The sequence below is a fragment of the Adiantum capillus-veneris genome, chromosome 24 (assembly GCF_014529385.1).
Source record: "Adiantum capillus-veneris isolate H3 chromosome 24, ASM1452938v2, whole genome shotgun sequence".
NCBI classification, from domain to species: Eukaryota; Viridiplantae; Streptophyta; class Polypodiopsida; order Polypodiales; family Pteridaceae; genus Adiantum; species Adiantum capillus-veneris.
The window spans coordinates 100,987,407-101,000,126 of NC_140954.1; positions in this window are offsets into that span (position 1 = coordinate 100,987,407).

A 12,720-nucleotide genomic window follows, 5' to 3' on the forward strand; every position below is an offset into this window, starting at 1 on the left:
AATTTGCAAAACATACAAGACAACGTCTACAAATCTCATAGGGTATACGTCTTTACAAATAACAAAAGTGAACAGAATAAACTAGAATCTAGGCATCATCTCACTAAGCGGCTGCAAATACGCTTCTGAGTTGAGCTAGATAACATATCCAAATGCTCACTCATATTCTTCAAAGTCTTTCTTTGCTTGGGTGGTTGCTTAAAATAGTTTTTGTGATTTATATATTGACGATCATGCCACCCTCTACTTGCTTTCGCTTTTGCCAAGGCGCGTTATGATGCTTTGAAAATCCTTTACACCATTCACATAGGTTCTCGATGCAGAACGCAACTGCATAGGTGTCAATTAGTTTAGTGTATGGGCATGCAGATTTGGGATTACAAAGCTGAGGGGCCCTCCATGGGTGTAGGTGTGCTCCACCGAGTCTGCGGTGTTGGTAGCTCGCTTCTGAATGCCCACTTGCATTGCTAATCCTCAATCAATGACACTGACCTGAGGCACACCCTCCTTTGTGAAATTAGTTGTGATGTTCCATGGATATACGTCACACGGTATACATTAGAAAATTTCGGAGGTCATTTGGAGGCCATATGAAAGAGAGAGAAAATAGAGCGTGTCCGATGAGCAGGAGGGCTACGTTACGTAGGAAAATACGTGGAAAGACTCAAGAAATAGGAAAATATTTTAAAAGCTTTCACGAATCTAGGATTGTGGCATCGTAACTTCTTTGCTTTTACCGAGCTGTTAGGTGCATGTGTGGTCCCACTGCTTATATTCTCTTATGGTCATTAACGTACTAGAGGGTGACCATTAAGCCCGCACAAGATATTGGAATTCACTTTCCGTCCATTAGGATGCTTTCAAAGTGAATCTCCCTCCACTAAAGCTTTTCTCTCAGAGCTATGGCTTCCATGTCTTCCTGCCCAAGAAGCTCTAGGTATTTATGGTCTCTCACACCAACTAGCAACACCTGCACTTTGCCTAGAAGGCCAAGTAGTAGCATATCCTCAATTACAATATCAACTTCAATAAGTGCAGAGAACCAATGGGTTGGACAAAGGATAAACAAAGGTTCATGGGTCCTCATGCAACCAAGAAGAGCCAAGAGTTCTAGTGCTATCAATGTTTACCGCTCAGCATGGAAGGCCAGAGTGTTGGATTTCAAAGTTGAAATCGGCAAAAGATCTGTAAAGGAAGTTCTTGTTCAGCATGTGTTTACCTATCCAGACGTGATAGCAAACGGTGGAAATGTGTCAGATATACATCAACCACGTTGCAATTGTAAGTATTCTTCACATCTCAACTGCATTTGATTTATCATTTCACTTATTGATACTCTCATTTTAACTTTTCTTATATATTTTGCAACGTTTATCCCTCTTCTTATGAGCAATGGCTCCATTCTTCACATCTCAACTACATTAGATTTGTCATTTTTACTTATTGATACTTTTAGTTTAACTCTTGTTATATATTTTGCAGATGTTTATCCCTCTTCTTATGAGCAATGGGAGCCTGTGGAGTGCATAATAGGCCTCTTCCTTGTCGTTCATGCCCACATTGGTTCTCTACAGCATTAAGGGAGAACCAGCAAAAGCTTGGCTGATGACGGAATATTTTTCTATGACCACTTCTACCAACTCTGCCCAGGGAATAAGAATGGCATGTTGGTGAAAGTGCCTCTACCAACCGATTGGAACACTGTGGACTAGCCAGTTCCTGAGGAAACAATGGTGGAGGCAATGCGAAGTAAGATCTACAAGGATATACAGAGGTCTCTACGTAGCTCTATTCCCACCAAACTGGTTAGAATTGCAAACTTTTGTCCTGCTGCACTGTTCATAGAGTTGTTTCATAACTACAATATACGTGTTACGAAAACTATGTTCATGTGCAAGTCATTTCAACAGTCATCCTGTGAAAAACTTCTTGACAGAGGATGGTATGTAAAGGAAGAGATTGGCATACGGTGCGAGGTCGCGCTTGACACTCTAGTTGTCAAGTACATGATTGCAAGCCAATCACTGTTAGTCTCTTTTTGGTATATGCGATCACGAATGCTAAGAGGTAAGTACATTCCTATGGACCAGGTTTCTGCAGGTTTGGAAGAAAATCCTTTTGTGGATGTGGAAGTGTTTGATAAAGAGCATGGCCTAATGTTGGTGGTTACAATAAGGGAGCTATGCAGTCTTCTGCAGTTGCGGCACGACATAATTGAAGAGTCAATGGACAGGGACCTTTCAGATTTTTCCTTTTTCCTAGCGGGCCGTAAGCTGATGCGGCGTAGGGAAAAATATATTTTGTGCAAAGAGTTGAATGGTCGGGTTGAAATAGTGTCAATGTAACAGAGATTCTTGTGAACCCAAGTGTATACGAATGACTTTCAATACATGAAGTTTTTTTGAGCTCATTTTTCAATTGTGGTCTGTGAATATAAGTGTTCTTGAAATACATTTCTTTAGCCATTGCCACATCTCTCTCTCTCTCTCTCTCTCTCTCTCTCTCTCTCTCTCTCTCTCTCAATGTTAGGCAAGATAAAGACATGATAGAAGAGTCATCTTAATTCATTAGAAAGTACAAACTCGTTTGTGAACAATGGACTGAGATACAATTTCTGTAAGTATGGAATTAAAATGTCTTCAAGGTAAATATCAAAGGTATGCCCCTCAAAAGAGGGTGGTAAGATAGTTGTTCCTGGTGAATTTAGTTCTCCCTTTTCAGGAGTATCATCAATCAGTAGTGTATTATTTGCATCAAAGGGTACATCGATTTGGCTAAACGGTTTGTACAAAAGAGGTAAGCGTGGTTTTTTAGGGTGGTAGTGGCCCTCGACGGTAATGCATTTTCTTTGATCATACAAAAAGGCAAAATCTGACGTATGAGCACCGCATACACCGAAAACTATTGTAACTAGTGGCGACAAGTTTTGCCTTTGCATTGAAGACCATATGGCAACTCTGAAGCACAAAAGAAGAAATTGAATAAATTCTTTGGTTCCTGGACGAACCACGACTCGACAAGTACCCATCCGAAATGTTTGCAAATCCTCGAAGGGGTCTGGTATACCCAAAGGCACGCGCATCAACAGCAATCCATTGATGTCCAAGATAATCAACCTTTGTAAAAGTTGACAAGTACATGTAAGTAGTAAGAAGCTGAACATATTTTGCCATACTTGAATAGACATTACCGGAACAACCGTATCTACAGGTAGCAAGGGTCCATACTGGGTCTCTATAGTGTTGTTGTCGTTGTTGCTATCCTCTGCTTTAGCTTCATCGTCGTAGTCATCGTTCTCATCTTCATCAAGGGTATCCCCCATGGCTCTTTCTGCCTCATTCAGGGTTTCCTCCAAGGTCTTTTCCTCTGCCTCCGTTGGCCGGCTTGCATCATCCATATCCTTTTGCTCATCCGTAGGCCTGCTTTCCTCATCCATCCTTGCCTCATCCAGGGTTTCATCCATGGGCTCTTTTGGCTCCTCCACTGGCCTACTTGGCTCTTTCATTGTCTCCTCCATAAGCCCCTCTGCTTGTACACTAGCACCTTGCATAGCCTCATTTGACCTTTCTTCATCCTCGGCTCTTTCATCTTCGGCTGGTATGACCCCCTTGGCCCGTTGTGATTCCATTGTATCTGATGCAGGGGCTTGTCGTGGTGGCTCGTCATGTATTGTCATATCAATTGTGCGGTCGTCCAAGCCGCTATCTTCAGCTTCTCTGGGGTTCGACATAGTGAGCAGGTGTTGTATTAGACTTGCCTGATATATTTGCAAATAATCATATGTGTAGTTTTGCACAACACTCTGCAAAATTGAAAGACCACATGGTGAGAAGTCTTGTATAAAGAAAACCAAAACTGACTGAATGCATTGCCAAATGGTTACCTTAGTCATGAAAGGTTTTAATGCAAAGTAGCTTTGCAGGACATATTTTTCATGGAGAAGACATCTCTAGCCGCAAGAATTTGCATCGGTTTGATTTGGTACAGGCACATCTTTGATTGGGGCCTTGTATAGTTCATACCTTCCACATAGCTTTCCATAAGCAAGCAATAATCTCTTTATACAACTGCACAAAGAAGTATCAGGATGTTAGCTTGAGGCTTTCAAATTTACATGGATATCTATAAGAAACACTTTCTGATACATAACACTTATAGCCTAATTTCAGGGCGGGTTCCTTTTATTGAATTGAACACCCACACTGCTAGCTGCTCAACATCAAGGCATATGAGACTCCAGTGATGGTTGTTCTCATATGGAAAGATGATGACAGTTACTTCCAGCATAGCACAGTGGAGAAACCAACTCTCGAATGTGCCAGACGGACTGTTCTTCTATCTAATAATCACTGACATTTGTGGATCAAGAAGAAACACCTCCGTGTGGATGTGCGGTGGAAGTTGACTTTTGATCAAACTGCAGGGAGTGTACCTGAGTTAGTACACCTATCATTTGAGTTTTCAAAGTTAGCAAAAAATTAAAACTTACTTAAAACAAGCATAGATAATTGTATCTGAGATCTGAGCATTTGGATCCAGCAATATATTGATGTCCACTTTTTCCAGAGCCAGATTTTTGGCTCCATCTATAAATGGTATCTCTGCAAGCAAACCATCCTTCATTGAAAGTAGAGTATCTTTGTTGCTTGCATCTATGGATAGGGTCACATTGCATTCTCGTTGCCTCTGGGACTCCACTGCTACTTTTGTTTTCTCCTTAAGCTCTGCTTCCCTTATGTCTTCTGTTTGGTGAGCAATCGTCTCTACCCTTGCCCTTGTATTCACATCATGTGTGACATCCACAACTGTGACTTGTGGCAATAGCTCAGGGGGGTATAGCACTCATTTTCTTATCCCTGCAGACATTGGGGACCAGAAGTTTGTCATACCTCCACCTTACCCTTTTTAGTGTCTCACTGTCTTTGTCCATTACAGTCACCCTGTGGGCATGGGCTGCTACAATGGTCAAGTCACTGAAGTACTCAAGCAGGAAGTCCTCTGCTGCTTCCTGTAGAGCCATCAATGCAACCACTTTCCACCTTTTAGTGCCCCAGGTAGCTTCTTCACAAATGGACCTCACCATCCTCTGAAAGGGCAGCTTTGGTATGCACAAATCAACACATTTCTGTGCCTTCGTGATTTCTCTGAAAAGTCCCATGCAGCTCTGTAACTTATTCACCCTTGGACCTTTCAAAATTTTATTTGGTTTTCCAGGTCTCTTCTTTGGGGTTGCAGATCTGCTACTTGCCTTAGCTGCTAACCCTGGTCCCTCGCCCACCTTCCTTGCAGTGGCCTTTGTTCTAGCCATTCCACTGTATAAAAATAGAAGAGTCTCTCTCTCTCTCTCTCTCTCTCTCTCTCTCTCTCTCTCTCTCTCTCTCTCTCTCTCTCTCTCTCTCTCTCTCTCTCTCTCCCCCAAACTCTCCCTGTCTCTCACCAAAACTTATCCCATTACTAACGGCGCACATGAAATATTTTTGACCCCAAAATACACCTCCGCGCGCCGTTAGTGAAAAGGAAACAGAAAGACTCTCTCTCTCTCTCTCTCTCTCTCTCTCTCTCTCTCCCCCCTTCCCCAGTGTCTCCACTATGCCTTCCTCTCTCTATAACACAAACACACACGCGTGAAAGCATGTTAACCTGTCGCGCTTTTTGTGCTAGTTAGCAGTTTCAAGTTAGCACATCTTCGAAAAGTTGGGCGTCCGGTAAATTTTTTACAAATAATATCAATATTTGTCGGAGGTTGTACATTTGGATTCCTTGTTTCAAGTGCTTTCTATTGATATATCATATGTCATAGATCTTGGAGATGCAGCTCAAGTTATTGTACTAGTTAGCATATGTCAAAATTGTGCTAGTTAGCATTGTCCGGGACATGAAAAAGCATGACATGTTAACATGCTTTCACCCACACACACACACAGACTCTCTCTCTCTCTCTCTCTCTCTCTCTCTCTCTATCTCTCAAAGCAGACCAAACCACACACACACACACACACACACACACACACACACACACACACACACACCGAGATACACTCCCTCTCTCTCACTCGTTCTCCTTGCGTCTCCACAGTACTAAAGGCGCGCTTACAGACATTCAAATTGTAGGTGGTTGTCTCCGCACGCCTTTAGTACACACACACACACACACACACACACACACACAGAGAGAGAGAGAGAGAGAGAGAGAGAGAGAGAGAGAGAGAGAGAGAGAGAGAGAGAGAGAGAGAGAGAGAGAGAGAGAGGTTTTGTGTGTGTGTGTGTGTGTTGTATGTGTGTCTGTGTGTGTGTAAGAGAGAGAGAGATATGAAATTTCCTGTGAGAGAAAGAGAGAGAGAAAAAGAAACAGAGAGAGAGAGAGAGAGACCTTTGAGAAAGAGAGACGGTGATAGAGAGAAAGAGAGAGAGGCACAACACGACCTTTTGGAGAGAGAGAGAGAGAGAGAGAGGGGGCCAAACCTTCGTAGGAGAAGCGAAGCCTACTCTCCTTTCACGTGCTTTCAGTCGAAGACGCAGACGAAGGCTCAGTTTATCTTTCTCTCACTGTCTTTGACTCTCTTGGTGTCTCTCTTTCTCTCTCATACCTTTTATATGTCACGTACTAACGTATCCGGGCCCATTAAATGACCGCACGTGCGGCATCATGCACACTAGATTCTATTTTTCAATCACCACATGGGGCGCCATCGGGGGTAACCGTTATAAGTGTCTAGATGGAGAGAGAGAGAGAGAGAGAGAGAGAGAGAGAGAGAGAGAGAGAGAGAGAGAGAGAGAGAGAGAGAGAGAGAGAGAAAGTGAAGAGAGCGCAATGGAGAAGAGGGCTCCCATGGAGTTTCTGCAACCTCCACCAACAAAAGGTCATCTCTCACTCACTCTCTCTCTCTCTATTTCTAACAACAGCTAGTAGAGAGAGAGAGTGTGTGTGTGTGTGTGTGTGTGTGTGGAAACAACCAAAAGCCCATACTGTTCAACACACACACACACACACACATAGACAGACACAGATACACACACACACACACAGGGTCGCAAACAGACACACACACTTTCTCTCTCTCTCTCTGCTTGTCTCTCTCTCTCTCTCTCTGTCTGTGTACTAAAGGCGCGCAGAGACAACCAAGTACCCTTTGCAACTCTCTCCACGCGCCTTTAGTACTATTGAGAGGTAGCTCTCTCTCTCTCTCTCTCTCTCTCTCTCTGTGTACTAAAGGCGCACAGAGACAACCAAGGACTCTTTGCAACTCTCTATGCATGCCTTTAGTACTGTTGAGAGAGAGAGAGAGAGAGAGAGAGAGAGAGAGAGAGAGAGAGTTTGTGTGTGTGTGTGTGTGTTTTGGAGACACACACACACACACACACACACACACACACACACAGAGAGAGAGAGAGAGAGAGAGAGAGAGAGAGAGAGAGAGAGAGAGAGAGAGAGAGAGTTTGTGTGTGTGTTTTGGAGACACACACACACACACACACACACACACACACACACACACACACAGAGAGAGAGAGAGAGAGAGAGAGAGAGAGAGAGAGAGAGAGAGAGAGAGAGAGAGAGAACAAAGACTTGACATGTTTCCTGATGAATAGGATTAAGGTCCAGTAGGCAAAAGAGACTAAAACCGGACCCAGAGCTTGTGCCACGATTCCAACCTTTACAGGCTCAGTTGCTTAGAGTTTCTTCCAAAAGAACTGTTGACTTTTGTCAGGACTTTGATCAAGAAGAGTCAATTTGTGAAGATGAGTCAGAGAGGTCGACAGGCCAAGAGTATCCCTCACCCTCTACAGTACTTGTCAAGAAAAATACAAGAAAGAGGAATATAGACTTCTCAGATGATGCAGATCTCCTAGCAAGCAGTCCTTGTGCAAGTAAAGGTAAAGCCAAAGAGGATGTGCCTTCTCTGGAAGACCCAGCTGTAACTGATGAGAGGCTGTTTGATTTTGCAGCATCATGTGGTGCTGGGGACAAATATGATCTAGTTCATTCTATGTTTAACCCAAAATTTGATATTGAAGACCTTTTAGCTTAGCACAGTGAATTCTTGCAGCCCTACAGAGATCAATTTGAACTGATGGTGCAGGTAGGGAGGGTTGTTCTGCCCAGTATGACTGTCGTTCATTTAAATGACTGCGGTGGAAAAGGACAGGGACTGAAGAAGTATAGGGAATTACCACCTGCTTGCCAACATTCAGCTTGCCCTTTGCACCAAAAAGAGTGCAAACTTATTCAGGAATCGTTTGGCTTTATGATTTACCTGAACAGCCTCTTTGGATTCTTCATGCAGAATCCTGATGAGGTGATAGAGGAGCAGGATGCAGCACCAGACGAAGAATGCAAGGAGACAACACATATACAAGAAGTTGAGGAGGTTAAAGATATAGTCGACCTTGAGGTTGAGGCAATTGAAGTACAAAGAAGTAAGATGATCTCTATGAAAACAACAGAAATCAAACTACCCTTGGATGTCGGTAACTTCACTGAGAAGCATGCTCAGATGATGTTGCCTTCTGTGCCTGAGTTCAGGATTGGAGACAGGACCTAGATCTTTTTACATGATGTGCAAAGCATCTTTTATTTAAGGGAGCACTTCTCCCTGGCTATCATTTCCAGAGTCCAAGAGGAGAGGAGTGGGTTTGTTTCAGAGGATAGTAGTGATGATGAGGCAATGGAAACATCCAGCAATCCAATGGAATGCCTCCGAAGTTGCTTTGAGAAAGCTGAAAAATACAAGGAGACACTACCGGATGAAGCCACCTTCCAAGCAATAAGACAAAGCCTAAGACCATCAACAAGTCACAAACAAGTGGAGGATTGGTTTAACCATTCAAGTCAGGGGTCAACTACATCTGTGGACCTGTGGAGGAAAACCTCTTTTTGCAGGATGAGAGCTTCATGGTAACTCTGTGTGTGTGTGTGTGTGTGTGTGTGTGTGTGTGTGTCACTTACTCAAACATGATATGTGCAGTTTTGGATTGCTGACAAGGATGACTTCCTTCGACGGAGGACTCGAGAGTATCGTGGAAGGGATGCAGCCCTAATACAGTACCTTTCAAAAATTTGCGAGTCGTCGATAATAGTTTTTCACAATGGAATGTCACAAGAGGGTACAATAGCAACTTACACATTAAAGACACTATCACGCTTCTTGGGTGGACCCGTGCTGCCCAAAAGTGCAGATAAAGTCATTCTTGTAGACAAAGTGTTTGCCAGAGATTGTTTTGGTTACTGCCCGGGCTGTACAACTGGTCGGGCAGTGAATTACTACACTTACACAGCAATGGCACTAGCTCTTGGCAGACAAAACCCGGATGAACTTTTAGAGTATGGCAAACATCTCATGATTCGTTATAAGGGTGATGTGTGAAAAAACAAAATCGAAGCTTCAAAATCTTGATACACTTCAAGTAGCAATTGTATAAGATCATGTATTACAAAAATTTTGTACAATGTCATCCACTCAGAGTATCTTTCTCCACTTGTGGTTCACATACACCATTGTCTCTCTCCACCTTCGTTGACCTTCACGAGCACCGGAGTTGTTGTACGCCATTGATCTTTTAACTTTCTTTTGTTGTAAATGTCTGATGGCTTGTGCTGTTGATGAAGAGGCAAAGAATTCTTTTGCCTGCATTCGATGAATGATTCTATGATAGAACCATTCAAATAGTTCTCTCAAACTGTTAGCCTTGATTCGAGAGCCACCATGTCGTGTGTGCCTGAAATACGCATTTCTTGCTATGTAATGAGACTTTTCCATCCCTTGGGTATTCCATATTGCCGGGTTCCCATACTTTTGTATAAAATATGATAAATGATTGAAAATGATGTGCTGGATATGAAAAAAGATTACTTAGAATGTTTTAGACTCACATAGTTACACATAAAACAGAAACAAATACACAATAATACCATGTAGTGAGTAATCTGGGTGTCTGTCCATGCTGTCTTAAATGATTTCTTGAGAAGGTTGAGATTCTCCTTGAACTTGTTCATATCACCTTGTGACCAGTCATCTTTGTTGCACATAAAAAATAGCATGTCTATTGATCGCCAAACCTCAGCCTTCGCGTTACGAGTAGTTGGTTCTTGATCTTTGATTGAAATATGTAGCTTTTTCCAGCTCTGATACTCTACCTTGCTAACATAAGATGTGTTATATATTTTTCCATGTTTTGTTAGCTTCGGATCTCGTATTCCTTGGGGTTTAGATAAAAACCTCCGTGCCTTCACCCCACCGATGGATGGTTTGCATGGGACATCCTTCTCAGCAGTTGATCTCTTGTCATCCCGCTGGATTTTCACATTGCCACCATGAAGCCCCATATCCGACAGTACCAATTCTAAGCACTACAAGGCCACTTGTCGCTCTGCTGAGTTCTTAATTTTCCAAGAAAACCCCATATATAAGTAGACCAATTTCTCCACAATTCTACAAAGGGCATGCATTGTATATGTGTGGACATTCACAAGTGGTATTTTCAAAACCGATCGAAAAGTAGGGTCCTCAATGTGACACGTTGGAGCTTTTCTCCACCACTTTGGGTCCATGACCTTTGCAGGCTCCATGCAGAACAAACACGGCGACTTTGCCATTGCACCCATTCCACAATTATACATGCACTTTAATGTTTTGAGGTCACCTGTAAGATGCCACTAAACTTGAAAGTTTTCCCTTCCATCTAGACGTAGTACCTCTCCCTGGTTAGTCTGTCGATCAATCACCTCCGGAACATTAGTTTGATGGAACACCCAATATAGAATCTCATGATCTTCTTTCTTTACCTGCAACACAAAATAAATGAGACTTAAGTAGATGTGAACATTTGAGCTTAGCTGAGAATCTTGCTTACCTCAAAAGCACCAAGCCACCATATGTTAGATTTTGATTGAACACTAAAATACAAAGGATCATCATTGGGACACTTTGAGAGGGCTCTATTCATTAAAGTAATAGGAACACGCTTTAGCTTCTTGTCTTTAACAAGCTCAAACTCATCCAGTTTCAACACAAAATGGAATACCCCTCGTGACTCTTCAAATGTGATGTTGTAAAACTCCACCATTCTCTTTTGCAACATCTACAGGTCCATAAAAGTATTATTGAACTCATCATATGCCATGTTTGCTCCATGGCCACTGTAAGTTGCTTTAATATGAAAGGGCTGTCCAAGATATTCTCCCTGTGCGTCGTTAAGCTGAAGCCTCTCTTTCCAAACACTTGAGGCTGATGGTAAAAGTTTGGATTTTATTCCCTTCTTAACAAAGATGGATGAGACAGATTTCTGTATAGCCAAATATCCTCTTTTGCTTACACCAAGTGAATCAAATGTGCCTTGTATCTCTTTTGCAGGCACTGAGTTCTCTGAAATAAAGCGGTCCACTACATTTCGCTGTAGGACCTTAAACTTCTTGTCATGTACTATATCTGATGCAAGGCTTCTACTTATAAGTGACTTCAATCTCTTTCCTATATTGGCTTTGGGGTCAATGTTTTCTAGTCAGGATAGATTGAATCTCTACATGAAGACAATGCATAAGTAAATAACATAAGATTTACTTCACTAACACTATTTAGGCACATGAAAACAATGCATAACAAGAAAAACAAAAAAATTACTTAACTAAGACTATTTAGTCAACCAAGAAGCATCACCTTAATGCTCGGATTCTTTTCTTGAGACCTTCGGATGCAACCTGCAATGTTTCAAGATTGCGCAATTTCTTCTTTCGGATACGACCACCCAAGATGGTGTCCTTCATTTGACAACTTCGTACCTTTCCTTTCAGTTCCTGTACCTCTGTTTTGTGTTGCAAAATGGTAACCTGATCTGTAGAATGCAAATGTGAAAGACGAACAATCTCACATTGTTGAGCTTGGAGAATGCCCTTATAAGTTTCAGCCTCCCTTGTAAGAGATTTACAATAACCCAGAAGCCCTTTTCTCCATCACCAACAAAGGTCAATAAGCTTGTAGGATTGACAAATGGTGGAGACGCATTAGTGATTGGATTCTTAGGATAGAGAGAGCGTCTCGTCCAGATATCTATGTGTTTAGCTCCCTGAGCTCTGAGCGTGTCTATGGATGCGGGAGGTATATGTGTGTTTGCTTTACTACGCTTAATCAATGGTTGGTACTCATTGTCCAAATCAATGTGAAGGTGATATTTGGCTCGTTTCTGCGTAACATTTGTGCCATTTGAGGAGTGCGCCATTAGCCAAAGGTGCAGGTTTAATGAAAAGTCAATAGGCGGCTGCGGCTTCGTCCCTCCATGTTAGCCTCATTCCCCTCCATGTTGACGAGGTTCATTCAATGCAACTGAAAAGAGTATTATCCCTCAATCATTATGGACTAATGTTCAGAAGAGTAAAGAATCTACTTAAAGTACACTTTTTGAACTTTTACCATGAAAGACCCACCTCTATTATTCGCCATATTTTCTAGAGAGAGAGTGCAAAAAATACATTTTCTTAGAAGGCCCTCCAAATGACCTTCGAAATTTCCTAATGACTCCCTCGCTGTGTGCATGTGCCATGGTCTTCACTAGGGCATCCATAAAAGAAGCTGTCCACTCAAGCATATGCTTGGCTCGTGGTCCACCCTAGATTGTGCATCACACCTTGACACTACCGCATCTTGAGAGGAGGCTCCAGAACAAAATATGGTTCTAACTTTGTGACTGTGGATATCTTGCATATTAATATTGCGTGCTCTTTTAGAT